Raw genomic sequence first — 15,157 nt, forward strand, 5'->3', positions numbered from 1 at the left:
CGGCCCCGCTGCCCGGGCTCTCCTGCGGGACCGATGCCGGCCCTCCGGCCGCCAGGGTAAGCGGGCAGTGGGGCGCGGCGGGGAGGTGGGAGGGGGGCGCCCGGCGCTCTCCCAGCGCTAGCGTCTGGCACGTGGGGGCGTCCCGAGTTCCCTCTGGAGGCTGGACAGGTGGCGACGACGCGGGGGTGTGATGCTCCTAGGCTGGCACTTAGCTGCGTGCCTACTGTGCGCGCTGTGGACTGGAGTGAGGGGCGTTTGTCCCCATTGTACGGATGAGAAAACAGAGGCCAAAAGGGCAGATGGCTGGCCCTTGGTCCCCAGTTAGGAGCTGGACGAACCAGGATTTGACCCAACGGTTGCTTGACACCAAAGCCACAGCAGCCCCCTCCAGGCACACACAGGCAACAGAATGAGCGTATGAATATTTCATTGTCGCAAAGAGGGGAAAAAAAAATCATCCATTGTCCCGCCACCATAATGCAGCCACTGTAAGCGTCTGGGCTCTTTATTAGGCCTTGTTCTTTCTTTTACATGACAGTGTACTTTGGGGGTCAGTGGGACTCAGGTTCCTTCTGACTGCGCCTAACCTGAGGCCCTAGTCTTCATCCTAGGGAAAAGGGGACACTCCCAGGGTTGCAGAGGGGTTAGGTGAAGGAGGAGGAGGTGGGGAAGAGGGCCTGGGGAAAAGAACATCCCCTGGGCAGGTCACATAGCATCTAGTAAGTGCAGGGCCAGGGCAAGCCTCAGGGACTGGGAGCTGGGGCAGCCAGGTCTTGTGCTTTTTCCAGCAGGACAGCCCTGGGCAGCTTTGGACCTCTGTGCCCACACTTGCCCTTCCGGCCCTCACTGTTCCCCTACAGAATCTTTCCCTCTGGTTTCCTTCCTGCCTGGGAAATGATCTTCTCCAAGAGCAGAGAAGTCCCATGCTGTTCACAGTTGGACCTGGAGCTAATATTTAGGTCTTGGTCTCTTCCAACCAAGCTCGGGTCTGGCATTTCGGGCCTGCTAAAAGCTTCCCAGGCTTGTGATCCTTTCCCCACCCAGTTTCCAAACTAGAGACCTAGGCCTTTACCTGCTAGACACCCGGTACCTGTTTGTCCATTCGGTCCTCTATGAAGTTCTGTTCTGCCCCAAGACATCTGTCCTTCCTTTTCCCTATGACCCAGACATACCTGCCGCTCCTCCCCTGCATGACCGTCAGCCTGGGACACCATTACCAAGCCTTGAAAAATGCTGCTCTGAGCAGGCCGACTGAACTCAGCTGTCCACAAATCTAAACTAGGCCAAACTCCTGAGAGTCCCCTGAGGCTGGGCTTCTCAGCTTCTGCCCACTACCAGCGCAATGCCCTGGGAGCCAGTTATCCTCTGCTTTTCCATCTTCCCTGCCTAAGATAATCTGCTTCCTTGACCCCACCCTTGTTCAGCCTCAGCCCCCCACTGCGTCTGCCCCTCCCCATCCCTCTTCCATTAGGTAGGTGGAGTGAATGCACCCTTCCCAAAGGTACCCCCAGCAGCTGTTGACAACTCCTTCATGTAGGGTGCTTAGTGCAGTCGGACACTTCCAGGTCTCTCTCCTCCAGCAGCCTCTGGAGAGTGGGCTGATGGGTCTCCAGGGTCCAGTCAGGGCCCGGCTCTAGTGGCTAGCTTCACAGTCTTTGAGGAACGCACTTGAGCAGAAGCCCAGAGGCTCTTACGTTCCTGGAGGATCAGTGAGGTGCAGAAAGCCTGCCTCTTTTGGGGGGTAGGGCTCCTGTTGTGGAGGGTGCCCAATTGAGGAGCCAGGACTGATTTGGCTGGCAATCCCCTTCAGCCCTCCAGGCCAGGCACCCTGTGTTTTTTCTCTGCCACCTGTATTTGCTGGGGGTGGCAATGGTGGATGCTTTAAACTGAAGACCTGTTCTCGGGACCACCAGCCCCCTCTGCCTATCAAAGCCCACCCCTGATGTCCTCCTCAGGAGCAGGGAGAGTTATGTCAGGCCCTCTGGCTGGGCGCCAGGGCTCCCCATGGAACTATAAATTGACCTGTCGGGAGAGGGAAGAGATTAATGTCGGCCATCTTCATTAGCGCGTCCCCCGGGGTGATGGCGTCTGCCCTGAGCTGGCTGATTGGAGAGGGTGAGAGGTGGGGGCTAGGCTTCCCCCCCCAACCAAAAGGCAAGGGGCAGAGGCCAGGGCCTGCCAGAGAGCCTTGGCCTCCTCCCACTGCTGAAAGGGCCGTCCCTGTGGCCTCTGCCTCTGGCAGCAGGCACACGCTTTGATGGAGGACCTGTGTGCTAATTGGGGGCAGAGATGCGCGGCCCGCAGCTCCGCAGGGCTCCCAGGCTGACACCGCCAGCTCAGCGGCATCGAAGGGCCTTCATTAGAGGCTTTTCCCCTGACCAGAAAGGAGCCTGCTGCGGGCTGTGGGGGGGCTCCCCTCCTTTCCTTTCCCCTCCACTTTCCACTCCCCTCCCCCTTCCCTTCTTTATTGCGTTGATGATGGGGAAGGAGGCGGCTTTGGCGTGTGGAAGAGATGATGAGGGATTGGAGGAGCTGTCTGAGTCTGAGACCTTGTATGTTCTGGAGACTCTGACCTTGGTCTTCACTGCTCTGCGCTTGAGGGTCCTTGTCTGAGGCCAGAGCATGGTTGTCCCCCTGGGGTGTGGTGGGGGATGGGGATCCAATGAGTGTGTGGAGGCATGCCTTACAAAATGTGGATGGAGCAGATCCTGAGGCCCTGCTGTGTGGGTTTGAATTCTGTGGGGGCCAGGACCCTCAGCCTCAGTTTCTGGTTTGACAGTGACTGAGGGCCAGGGTTGGTTTCTTGCAGTAAGAAGTCTTTGCAGCAGACAGAAGCGGAGTCTGCTCATTGAGCAGGCTGCCCTGGAGCATGACCGCAGCAGCAGGTGGGGTGGTATTGGATTGTCCATCATTCTCTTTCTCTCTGTCACTCACTCACTCGTCCAGAATGAGCTCCTGTCCCAGAACCTTATCCCCACAGTGCTGGTCTTACCTTTTGACACTCCTCCGGAGACACAGACCCAGGAACAAGTAATCAGGCCTCATGAACAGCTGGGCATCCCACAAAGAGCCTTCCTAGGCTGTCTGGAAGGTTCTGGAGGTACCACTGAGGCAGACATGGCCCTGCTTTCTCACACAGACCTTGTTCAGCCCAGACTTTTGACTGGGGAGACCAACTAGTCATTGAGTTCCTGACCTGCCTGGCTCCAGACTTGACTGTCCATCAGGGGGATGGACAGTTCCTGAGCTCACAGTTCCTCGAGTGCACAGATATGGAGAACCCACCCCTTGCCCAGTGTCTTCTGCCCCTAAACTGTGATTACTGGCCTCGGGTCTGTAGGTTTGTAGCTTCTTGGTTCTTAAGGGTGTAGGTGAACCCCAGAAGGGGTTCTTGCAGCATGAATGGTCTCCCACCAGTGAAGGGCATGGGCCTTCTTTCGAGACACATTCTTATGTAGCTCAGGCTGCCTTGACACTCTGTAGTAGAAGGCAGCTTTGAACCCCTTCCAGACCCTCCTTCCATGCTCAGCTTCTGAGGGCCACTTTCCAAGGCATGTAGCCTCTGTGCCCTGGTTCCTGGTCCTGCAGTTGGGGGGATCACATGGTAACTCAGGACAGAGCGGAGCAGAGCAGGCACTGTTTTTTGTGGTCATTGCTGGCTTCGGGCTGCTTCCCCAGTGATTCTCATGTACTTCCTGGCAATCTTTGCAACCTGGAGAAGTGGGGAGTGGCTTGTCTGAACCTCTGTATCTCTCCAGCTGCCAGCCGAGGGGTACTTAGCACCCGTTGCACCCTGTGGAATGTTTAAACAGAAGTCCACGCTTTGAGGATATTAAACACTGGCTCTTGGATTGTACCACTGTAGCCATCCTTGGCCATAGCACTTGACATCTCTGTGCCTCTTTCCGTGTCTAAAGACCTGAGATGTCAGACTGAAAAACCACAGTGCAGATCACATTGGCTGTTAAACGTGCATCTTGAGGGAAGAGAACCCGAAGAAGAGCCCTTCCTTACCCAGGGGACTTTGCTATGTGACTGTGGTTTTGACTCTTTGGGGGCATCTTTGGGACTGCGTTGTCCACCTGTCCCCACAGAGCTTTCTAAGAATACAAATATATGGGAGTGGTGAGAAGGGCTGAGGGGGCTGGGTGATTTCTAGAACCTTCCTGGCTCCCTATGAGGACCTCCAGGGTTCCCAGCTTCCTATCTGGAAAATGGGACCAGATACCCAATTCTCGCCAGCACTTAGCTGTCTAGTTGTGTTTAACCTGAATTGCATCCCTAATGTGTCTAAACGGACTCCAGCCTAATTTCATGGATGTTGGAGTAGACTGTCATCTCAATTGTAATGTATTAAGATTGCCTTTTGAAAGTCACGTGTCGAAAGACGATGGTGCAGAGGTGCCTATTGTTGCCGCCTGTGCGTGCCCAGCCAGTCCCGCCTGGCAGCCTTCTTGCAGGAGCTGGCAACATGGCTGTCTGCCTCCGCCTTTCTGAGCAGGCAGGAATCACTAACGCGTTAGCAGTTTCATTAAGCCTCTCGCCAGCCTCCCCGCCTCCCTCCCAGCCTCCTTGGTAATTATTTCCCCAACCCTTCCACTCACAGCTCTCCGGGATTGGCCAAGTAGCCCCTGCAGCTGGGCTTCTGGGGCTGTGCTGTACCCGGGAGCCCCCTGGGTACCTCCCTTATGACTCCCCGTGTTGCCATGTCAGCTTTGTGTCCCCCTGAGGCCTCCGTGAGAATGCAGATCTGCTGCCTGGCAGGGGTGCCAGTTAACCCGTTACTACACTGCACGTGTGCAGACCTCCTCTGTGCAGCTGACCTCTTTTAGTCGGGCGTCTCAGCCCTTCCCCTGGGACTGTCAGAGTGGGCACTGAGGACCGCGCTGTGAGGGATGCAGGGCATATGGGGAGACAGGGTGTGTGCTACATGGATCCAGGTATGGAACATCCTGAGGACCTGCTTCACAGCCCACAGGAGCCGCACCCCTCTGGCCTCAGTGACCCATTGGGAAATGGGTATATTCCCCGTCTTTGTTAGTCTAGTCACAGGCTTTCCTGTATTTTCACTCGGGTCTGAGTGTACAGGGACCTGCTGCCTGGTCCGTGGTGCCTTAGATTTTTCTGTGCTTGCTGAAGCCATTGAAAGTGAAGGCAGAGCTGCCTGCCATCCTCTCCCACAACTACCTTGAGGGTGGAGAACCTGGGAGACGTTTAGGCAGAGCTGAGGCAAAAAGGTAGAGGGCATTATTTGGGCCTCCGTATCCAGTGGCACCCAGAGCCACACCTGGAACTGTCAGTTACATAAACCGACACATCCCCTTTCTTATTGGAGCTGTTTCATGTTGTTTCTTTCCCTCACCGCTGATGGAGTCCTGACTGATGCAGGAGAAAAATCAGGGTTTTACAAAAATGATGACATTTCTGAACTGGGTTTTAAAGGAAGAACAAGAGTTTGTTCATCAAGGAAGGAGAAGAAGAGCACTTAGGTAGAGAGACCAACTGGGGCGGTGGATGGGAAGTGTGAAAGTGTAGGGGACACCAGGTACTGGCTGTGGGGCAGTGGCCCTGGGCCCTGGGCTTATGAGCAGAAGTAGTGGGAAAGGAGGTGTGGTGTGGGAGCAGATGCCAAGGAGCACTGTGGGAAGGATTGGTGGCAGGAACAGGCAGGTCAGAGGAGGTGTTGGGAAGGGGTTGAGTGGGAGTGTGGTTCTGAGACATAGAGGAGGCCACAGGCAGGCCAGAGCTCAGGGGCCACCGTCTTAAGGCCATGGCATGTCCAGGGCAGGCCCAGGGCCCCTTGAATGGTCAGATCAGACTGCAGTAGGGAGACTGCTTGGTTCACACACTCAGCATCAGCCAGGTTTTGGAGCACCTTCTGTGTCTCAGGCCCTGTGGATGCAGCATGAAGGATTCACACACAGTAGCAAGGAGGAAGGCACATGGGAGATAGTCATGTGATACGTGGTACTCTGGGCATATAGCTACCACTGGCTAGGGTGCTTTGGAGAGGCCTTTCCAAAGGGGAGGCATTTGTCCTAGGGCCTCAAGTCCTAGTATGGGGCTAGAGAGATGGGGTGGGGAAGAATCCTGAGACAGGCACGTACAAAGGTCCTATGGTGGACAGAAAGACCATTGTAGCTGGAGTTTGGTGTTCATGGATGGGTAGGTGTCAGGTCATCTAGACTTGGTCCTAGAAGGTCTTTTAAAGGGTCTGGCATGGCAGAGAGAGGAGGAGGAAGACCACATTGGGGCTGGAGCTAGGATTGTCCACGTAGTGCGGGGAGACGGGAATGCCTGTCAGATTTCCTGGGAGTAAGTGACACCAGCTGGAACAGGTCTGAGCTGGGTGGGAGCTCATGGGACATCTAGATCTGGTGGCTAAAGCTGAGATCATCCTAACAGAGGGTCCGGGAGCCAAGGGTGTAGTCTATCTGTGTGGCCGCCTTTTCCACCCAGCGACCTGAGCCTTGAGGCCAGCGTTGCCAGCTGGATGCAGCATGGTGTGGGATGGTTGTCTGCTACTCTGGTCACAGACCATTCTTGCACTTGACCGGGTCCTGGCTGGGGTATGTTTGCCACAGCTTCTGGCTGTGGCCCTGACAGTCTCTAGCAGGGCACTCACCCAAGCTTCTCCAGCTTTTTGGCCCATCTGTTTGAGTCTGCTGGAAGAAGCCCCAAGCCGACCAAGGCCACACAAGCCTGCATGGCTGGGAGGCCACCCACGCTTGTGAGTAGATACAAAAACGGAAGGTGGTAACTAGCCCTCTGATACTTAGTTGCCAGCCTGGGTAGCAATGTGTTTCTGGGGAGATGGACTGGGAGGTAGTCTGAGTTCTGGGAAGTTTCACTTCAGTGCCAGAACCCCAGAGGCCTCCCTCTCACCCCCTTCACGGCTCTCTTGGCCTCTCTTCCTTCCTCTGACTGCACTGAGGCCTGCCAAGATCCTACAGCCCACTTCTCACTGGCCTCTTCCTCTGCTGTGGAATCCTTTCCCCTTCCCATTTTGACTCTGCTCAGGGACAGGGTTATGGCTGCCCTACTTTGTCCCACAGTTTCTTGCCTGGCAGCCTTGGATTAGCCAATTCAGTCACTTCATAGGGATACTGAGGCCCTATTTGGTACCATCTGTGTGCTGGCATTTGTGAACAAAGCAGATGCTGCCCTGGTCCTCAGGGAGCTCCTGTGACAGTAAGAAGGGCCAGCGGAAGGCTAGCAAGCACACACAGGTGTGCCTTGGGTGTGAGCCGAGCTACAGAGGAAGGCTGGGGAGTGCTGGAGAAAGCATGCGTGTTAGCGAGGCCCTGGTGGAGGTTTCTCTCTGAGGCTAGAGGAGAGAGTATGCCAGTCATGGAGTGTTGGGGAAAGCATACAAAGTGGGCCAGTCTAGTCTGCTTCCCTTGCTCCTCACCCCTGAGGGAGCCTTCACAGAGAGCACCTCCGAGGCTGAGCTGGGGTGAGCAGAGTCACTTCCAGCCTCTCCACAGAGCCCATATCCTAGGAGCATAGGCAAGAGCAAAATGAGTTAGAGCCTATAGGGTACCTCCAGGAACTCTACACGGACTACAAGATGAACCTGTACTTCAGCCATGAAGTGTGGGAAAAGCGTGGAGTCCAGGTTCATCTTGCAGCTCTGTGGGGTCCCTCTTTTGAGGGGCTCAAGAAGGGTCTGTGAGAAGGATAATCACTAAATTTGCTGCCAACAGGTCTAACTCAACCTCGCATCCCAGAATCTAGAGACAACAGCCAATCCCCTGTGAGGCTGCTGGGAGGGCTGAACAAGCTGGCTTTTCAGTGCAACACCTGGCACCTGCAGGCCCTACGTGTGTAGCCACAATCGCTGTTGTGGTTCTTGGCACTGTTGTGTAAGTGGCGGATAGAGCCATCTTTGGTATCACTGCAGCCATGGTCACCATTCAAGGCCCAACTCCACACTGCTTGCAGAATACAGTGGGTGTGTGTTGGCTGAGTGGCCCCAGGTGGTGGGGAGACCCACACAGAGCATATCAGTGTCCCATCAGGGGCTTGAGCTGTGCTCCGTGGTGACCACAGGGTGGGGGAGGGGGGAGGGGAGATGCCAGCCATCTAATTACTTCCTGACTTCTCACTGAAGAGTCCTAGGACACTCTGCCTTGTGAAGCCTCAGTTTCTCCCTCTGTCACATGGAGCTGCTGCTGATTCTGATACCAAGGCCCATCCCATGAGGCTCTGAAGACAGCCCCATTAGAATACTAGTATAGTTATCAGGGTGCCTGGCTCAAGGCCTTTTGGAGCCTCTTTCTCTAGGTCAGCTATAGTGCCTGCCCAGGCAAGGTATGCACCTGGCCTGCATTCCTGAATCTTCCTATGGAAAAGCCATGATTTCAGGTTGCTGCTCCTCCTGCAGGGGCTCTTATGCAGGGCCTAGGACACAGTAGGTGAACAGGATGGACATCCTTAAGAGTGACATTTGGAGGCCTGGGTCTGACCTGGTATCTGCTGGTGTCTGGCACTGGACAGTGAGCTTCTGCCCAGCACCTACCTTATTTAGAACTAGGAGTGACATTTGTCAGCTGTATGTTCGTTCCTTTAGTCCTTCTTCGGCCCATGACCTGGGGCAGAAAGGCTACAAGGGTGCCCATGACCTCTGAGGCAAGTGGAGATCGCTGACCCTTAACCGATGGGGAAACTGGGGACCCAAGAAGGCTGGAGTATGGGGAAAACTATTTTCTTTGTCCTTTTGTTCTGGTGTGTGTGTATGGGGGGGGGCTGGTGTATCCATAGCTGGGCTAGAACTACCTGTGAGGATGACCTTGAACTCCTCACCCTCCTCCTTCCAGCTCCTGATGCTGGGATTATAGGTTTGAGCCACTGTGCTCAGTCTATACAGTGTAGCAGATTGCTAAGCAAGCACTCAGCTACTATGCCAGACGCTTGTGTGACCTATGTTCGCTGTTGGGTAGGGAGGCTAGGGCATGCACAGCCTGGGAGTGTGGCAGTTTCTTAAGCTCTGTGCACAGCCAGGTAGTCCTTGGCACTGTCCCCATTCTTCAGATGCAAAACCAGAGACAGAGAGATAGAGGGATGGAGGCAGGATTTTGTTCTTAACTTTTCTGGAGGCCTAACAACACAGAAAGGTGCACACACCTGAAACACAAGAATGTAAACACGTGCTGATCCAAACCAGGGTTGCTAGTGCCAGGAAGCACCCCCATACCTTCACCAGTCACCGTGGTGTCTTGTCAGTAGAGGCTGACTTTACCCATCTGTGCCACATCTGCATGGGTTCCCAGGATATCCACTTCTGAGACAGCACATTGACTGTCCTAGTTGTCTGAGCTAATACTGGATCAGAAGGCAGTCGGGCTGGAATTTGAACTAGCCACTAGTTCTGCTTCTAACCCTCCAGAGGCTCCTGCGACCCTTACGATGAAGACCCAGGTCTTCTGATCTAGCTAAATCTTTGGCTTTTACACCCATAGCTACCCTCTAGCCATATAGATGCAACTCTGTCCTCCAAAGCCCCAAGCTCTTCTGACCCTTGGGCCTTTGCACATGCTGTGTGCCCTCTACCCCCACCCTGTCTGCCTTCAGCCATTCTTTGAAGGTCCCAGCCGGCATGTTCCCTCCCTCAGCTAGCCTGCTGGACCTTCCCAGACCAGGCAGTGGCCCTCCTGGTGGCTGTTATCTAGCTAGTTTGTTGCCTGTGTCGTGTGTAATTAATTATCTGTTGCTTGGCTGTTCCCACTAGACAGACTCTCGGAGGCAGGGCGAGTATCTGCTGAGTTCATGGCTGAGTCCCTAGCACCAGGCATCCATTCATGCTCGCAGCCTCGCAGGCATCTGTTCATTCAGCAAGCACTGAGTGCCCAGTGCAGAGCTCCCATTGTCAAGTGAATGGGTGGATGAATGACGAGCCTCAGTCCCAACACCCCACACTTTCTGATATCTGTCATTGCCTCTGGTCCCCGCCCCTCCTTGCTGGGCCTTGGTTTCTCCAGCTGTCAAATGAAGAAACCAGACATGTCGCTCTGGCCTGGTTCTGATTTTGGGTAGGGACAGCTGCCCAAGGGCCACTCAGCTGAGCAGGGGGGACCTGCCCTCACAGCTGTGTCTGCTTGAGCAGTGACCCCACTGCTTGTCAAACTGCTTCCCACACCTTGGTCACCAGAATCCCCAAGTTCCTGTTGGGGTGCAGGGCTAAAGGGACTCGCTGAAGCCATTCAGCTGTTCCTAGTCCTCAATGACTCCCAGAGGGACAGGCAATGGGGCAGTGATGATGGGCCCACAGACCAGGGTTTCTGTCTGGCTTCACCCCTCCCTCGGAATGGCCTCGTCACCAGGCTCTATTTCTGGCTACAACAAAAGAAGTGGTGGTTAGACTAGCTGCCCTGACAGCCCTGAAGCTCACAGGGTCCCAGGGAGCATGCAGCAGGACTCCCTGTCTGTCTGTCTCCAGGGCCCAGCCCTGCCGCCACCTCCGAGTGAGCCAGTGCTGTTCAAAGTGGCTCCGCGGCTTAGCGGCTTGTCAGCCAGGCGGGTGGGTGTCCTGGGGCCGGGTTTGATTAGTTCAGGTTGACAGTCGCGCTCCGCGGCGCTGCCGGGAGGGGAGCCCGTGATTACCCTAATGAAGCTTGAACGCAGTTTGTCATCCAAACAGCTGGTTCGGAGCTGCGCTGCTGCCAGCTGCCCGGCTCGGTAGCGCATTCGGGCGCCCAGTGATACTCCAGCCTACAGCCACCCGCCCACAGGTTGATCCATAGGACCAGGCAGCCCCCAGGTAGGATGTTGGGGCTGCCCCAGGGGGGAGTGATGCCCCCCCCCGGAGAGGGGAACCTGGCAGAGCCTGGAACTGATGGAACAAAGCTGCTTCTCTGACAGTTGTAGGGTAGCCCTTAGCTCTAGAACTCAGTTTTCCCATCTGCAAAGTGGGTGCTGGGGCTTCTTTACATCTCTAAGCTTCTGATTTTAGACGGAGGGGTCGCGGCCTCTTGGAACACTTCCCACACTGTGTAAGCTGAATCAGTGGTTTCCGTGGACACATACAACCCTCAAGGCAGCTTCCTCACCCCTCACGGTCCCTGCTGTTCCTGGTAGTGGAGACCTGCGAGACCTTGAGTTCATCTGGGGTCTTAGGAGGGCTTCCTGGAGGAGTGGCGGCCGAGTCCAGAATAGCCATGGGTGGGGGTGGGGAGGCCACAAAGAATGTTCTAGGTAGGAAGAATGTATGTGTGCAAAGGTCCTGGGTAGGGAAGAGAGGTGTGTGAAATGCTTCTGTACCCTGATAAGCTGACATAGCAATACAAATCAGACCAAATCACACGGAATTAGAAAAGTCCAGGTTTAATGGGAACAATGCTCCCAGATGATTTTCCAGCCTCCTGGAAAGGTGACAGGAAAGAAAGACCAGAAAACCATGAATCTTTTTCAGGTGGGGGGGGACGACAGTTTAAGTACCCTGTGGGAGTGGTCTTGGCATCTCCGGGGAGGGGTCATCATTTGGTGGGCTTTCTGAGAGGCAGCAGGGTTTGGAAGGAGATGGGAGAGGGGCTTGAGGGAGCTTCCACCTGAACAGTGTGAAGCACCTGGAGACAGAGAAGGCACGGGCTTCATGACTTGTGCTGGGAAAGAACATGCCAGTGCTCTGACCTTTAACCTTTCTGTTTGCTCTGGGAAGAGGGGTATCATTTTTACCTGCTGTACTTGGGGAACTTCGGGTTCATAGCATGGGAAGGTGATGCCCCTGGAGGCTGTAGCATGCCTGATAGCTTCAGAGTCCCTGGGTCAAGGGCCTTCCTGCCCTGCAGGGGGTCGCAAATGAGGAGTAGTAGGGCTGGGACCTGGGCCCCCTGTGGTGGAGAAGGACAGGACAGAGGCCAGCAGATAACCAGGTCTTCTAGATGGCTTGTGAGTATTCTGTCATTCCAGGCCACAACCTGTGTTTGAACCTGGTGGCCAGAGTCCACATTCCTTCTACCACATTGCTAAGCTTTCAACCAATGTGGTTTGGCATAGGGATAGGGCAAGCAGGGAGAGGAAGAAGACTCAGGTGTTGGGACTAAGCATTGCCTCCTCCTTTGCCCTGGCTCTAGCCCCGAACTGCCTCCCAACTGGAAGGTACCACGCTACCATCTCAACTTGTGAGTTCCCATGGTGGCGTCCAGCATTGCTTCCGTGATGTATCTGCTGTGGCCAGCCATTCCCACAAGCCCTTTGCCTTACCACTTTCCCCTAACATCCATGACTCCCTGTTACCGTGGCAGAGCCCATGTTCAGTCTTCCAGTCTCAGCTCCCTCCTCCTCCTGTCACACACAGCCTGCTTGTCCTTACTTGGCTTCTGAGGAATGATAAATCCTTTTGCCCTGGAGAGGGGAGTTTAGAGGCCCAGGCTTCCCCCTCCCCCATCCTATGACTGTTTTTCCCACAGGTGTCTTCAGGCTGGGTGCCAGACTGCGACAGGCTCACCCTGGTGGGGCAGATGGGAGCCATCCCTCAGCAGCCTGGGATGCTGGGATGAAGGATGAAGGAAGGGTTTATGGACTCCATTAGGAAGAGAGGAATCCCCAGCACTACCTAGCTGCCATCAGTTCCCTCGTATCTTAGTGGTGACTGTTCCCTAGGGAGGAGGTGGCTCTGGCAGGGAGGTGGCTTATCACATCTCTCACCTCCTGGCCTTTCTTAGCTCTGTCTCACAGGGGGGCAGAGGGGGAAATAAAGCTGCCAAGCAGAGGTGCAGAGTCCAGTGATAGAAGGCTGGTGTGGGTGTGGATGTAGTGGGCATCAGATGGCCAGGCCTGAAGCAGAGTGCTGGTAGGCAGACTGCAGAGAGGGAGCAACGGCGGGGGGGAGGGGGGGTCAGGGCTAGGCCAGCTTCAGTGAGGGAGTACCAGGACACAGTGGTCTGTCTGCCTCTGTCTGAGGCTGACTGACTTCCCTGAAGGAGTGGAAAGCAATGCCTGGAAGGTGTGACAGCTCCTCTTGTTCCTGAGACTCTGAATGAGATACGGTGTGCATCATCCCTTAGACTCTACTCACAACCCCAGGAGATACCATGCTCCCAGTTCTTCTCATTTTACAGTTGAGAAGCCGAGGCACACAGAGACTCAGCTACTTACCCAAGGATGCCCAACGATGGGCTGGTGTGTGATCCTGGGAATTTGAAGTCAGAGACAGGAACTTGTGACCAAGACAAGGAGAAGTAAGGGGACTAGATGGATAATCAGACTAGGCTCAAGGGGATGGGTGGAGCCATGCCTGAGAATGAGCCTTCACCCATGGGCATGGGTGCTACTGGGGTAACTGCTTGCCCCTCAGTGGGCCTGGATCTCAGGTACTTGCATTGTGCTATTAGGTGCCTGAATTGTGAAGGGACCCATTCTTGTCCTATCTTGGGGAAGGCCCCCAAGCTCTTCTTCAGAGTGTCTGAGTGGGCCACTTGTTAGAAATACGTTCTGGAGCTGTGGATGCGATGGTGCATGCTATTAATCCCAGTACTCAGGAGGCAGAATCGGGCTAATCTCTTGTGAGTTCAAGGCCAGCCTAGTCTTCACAGAGTTGTGGATCAGCCAAGGCTACATAGTGAGGCCACCTCATATGGCTCTTCAGAAACTCACAGATGATTCCTGACACAAGGGACACTGTGGCCAAGATAAGTACTTCAAAGAGGAGAGAGAATGGGAGGCTTTCTGAAGGAGGAGTCCAGATTGGCAGTGACAGTTTGGATTAGTAGTTAACTGATGCCAACGGCCATCAGCGGCCAGGCAGAGGAGAGCGGAAAGGCCCTGGGCAGGGAGAACATGTGTTTGAAGAACTGGAAGAGGGTGGTGTGTGATTCGAGCAAGATGGTTTGACGGTAAGGGCTGTAGCATTTGATGAGGAGGGACTTCCTGGGAGTGAGCCAGTCCGATGTCAGATATGGACATCTGGAATTGTCGATCTAGGGTACCTCCAACCCATGCCCACTGCTTCCTCCACCTGCTGTCTTGAGGACGAATAGTACTATCTGTGTGCTTTCCCCCCCCATATGTAAAGTGAGCTAGCTGTCCTTCCCATCAGTGGGAATATGTCTCACCCTTGTGAGGTGCCCACTCGAGATGTGTGAGTCGCCTGTTTCCTAGGTTCTGCTCGACGTCTTGCCAAGCGGTGGGGGATATCCTGCACGTTTTTCAGGTTGGGCAATGGGAGTTCATGGCAAAGGTCAGAGGTGCCCTCCTCTGGTGGGGTGTTATGGGGGGGTCACACAGCAAATACTCTATCTACTCCTGTGCCTTCTACTCAAGTCCCTCCTCCCTCATGGAGGAGTCAGGAAGAACACATTCAACAGTGTTCTCAGAGACTGAGCCACACCACAGCCATGTCAGTCTGTAGTCAGAACTGGAGAGACCCAGGCTCAGCTGCCAGAATCCCATTCCAGACTCAGACAGAGGAAGGGCTTTCCTCCCCGGGGAAGCGACAGAGTGACCACTACAGAGCTGCTAACCGCAGAGACAGTTGATCATCATTTGTGGGCTCCTCTGGAAGGCGTGCGAGGACGGTGCTGTCCCAGAAGAGACAGAATGGGTGGACGTGGGAACTCCTTCCAGCCTAGAGTCTCTGTTCAGATTATGGTACGATAAGGACCCTGAGGCCCAGAAAGCTGAAGGGTCATTTGCTGTGGAGTGGCCTAGCCAGCCCTCAGAATGGCACTCTGCAGTAGAGAAGGGCAGGGAGTTTGCTGCTCTCTGCCAAGTCTGAAGTTCAGACAGGAAGAACAGACAGAGGTAGAGATGCCATGCCACCCCCTGTCTGCAGGGAGCTGAGTTCACAGTGGCATTGTCACCGGTCAGCTTCACCAGTCTGACTGCACAGTAGGAGAAGCTCGTAGGGAGAGGGTGTTAGGAAGGGCACCACAGGGTGAGGAGTGGTGTCAGGAGGGCCACTCAGCCTCTAGAGCTGAGCCCAGCATCTCATCCTGCCTTGACTGGTCACTTGTACAGCTGTCACTGGAAGCAGGACCAGCCTGTGAGGGGTCCTTCTGTTTCCACCGAGAGAAGCTGTTGTAAGTCTGGAAGCTGGGTTCTGGGTGGGACATGGCTGCCTTGGTATCCCCAGGCAGAATCAGATGTGTAAAGAAGCAGGCGGCGGCCGGGCGGTGGTGGCGCACGCCTTTAATCCCAGCACTCAGGAGGCAGAGGCAGG

At 55.0% G+C, this 15,157-nt stretch overlaps 1 protein-coding gene across 1 annotated transcript in view; it reads left to right on the plus strand.

The window, feature by feature from the left end:
* Positions 1 to 6: 6 nt before the first annotated feature.
* Positions 7 to 15,157, plus strand: part of Tcf20 (transcription factor 20) — a 159,221-nt gene continuing 144,070 nt past the window's right edge. The window contains exon 1 of the mRNA XM_026782763.1: positions 7 to 56. The gene's annotated coding sequence lies outside the window, so the exon portion shown is untranslated. The remainder of the gene's footprint in view (positions 57 to 15,157) is intronic.

Source organism: Microtus ochrogaster, chromosome 15 (assembly GCF_000317375.1).
Source record: "Microtus ochrogaster isolate Prairie Vole_2 chromosome 15, MicOch1.0, whole genome shotgun sequence".
In the NCBI taxonomy this organism is placed as follows: Eukaryota; Metazoa; Chordata; class Mammalia; order Rodentia; family Cricetidae; genus Microtus; species Microtus ochrogaster.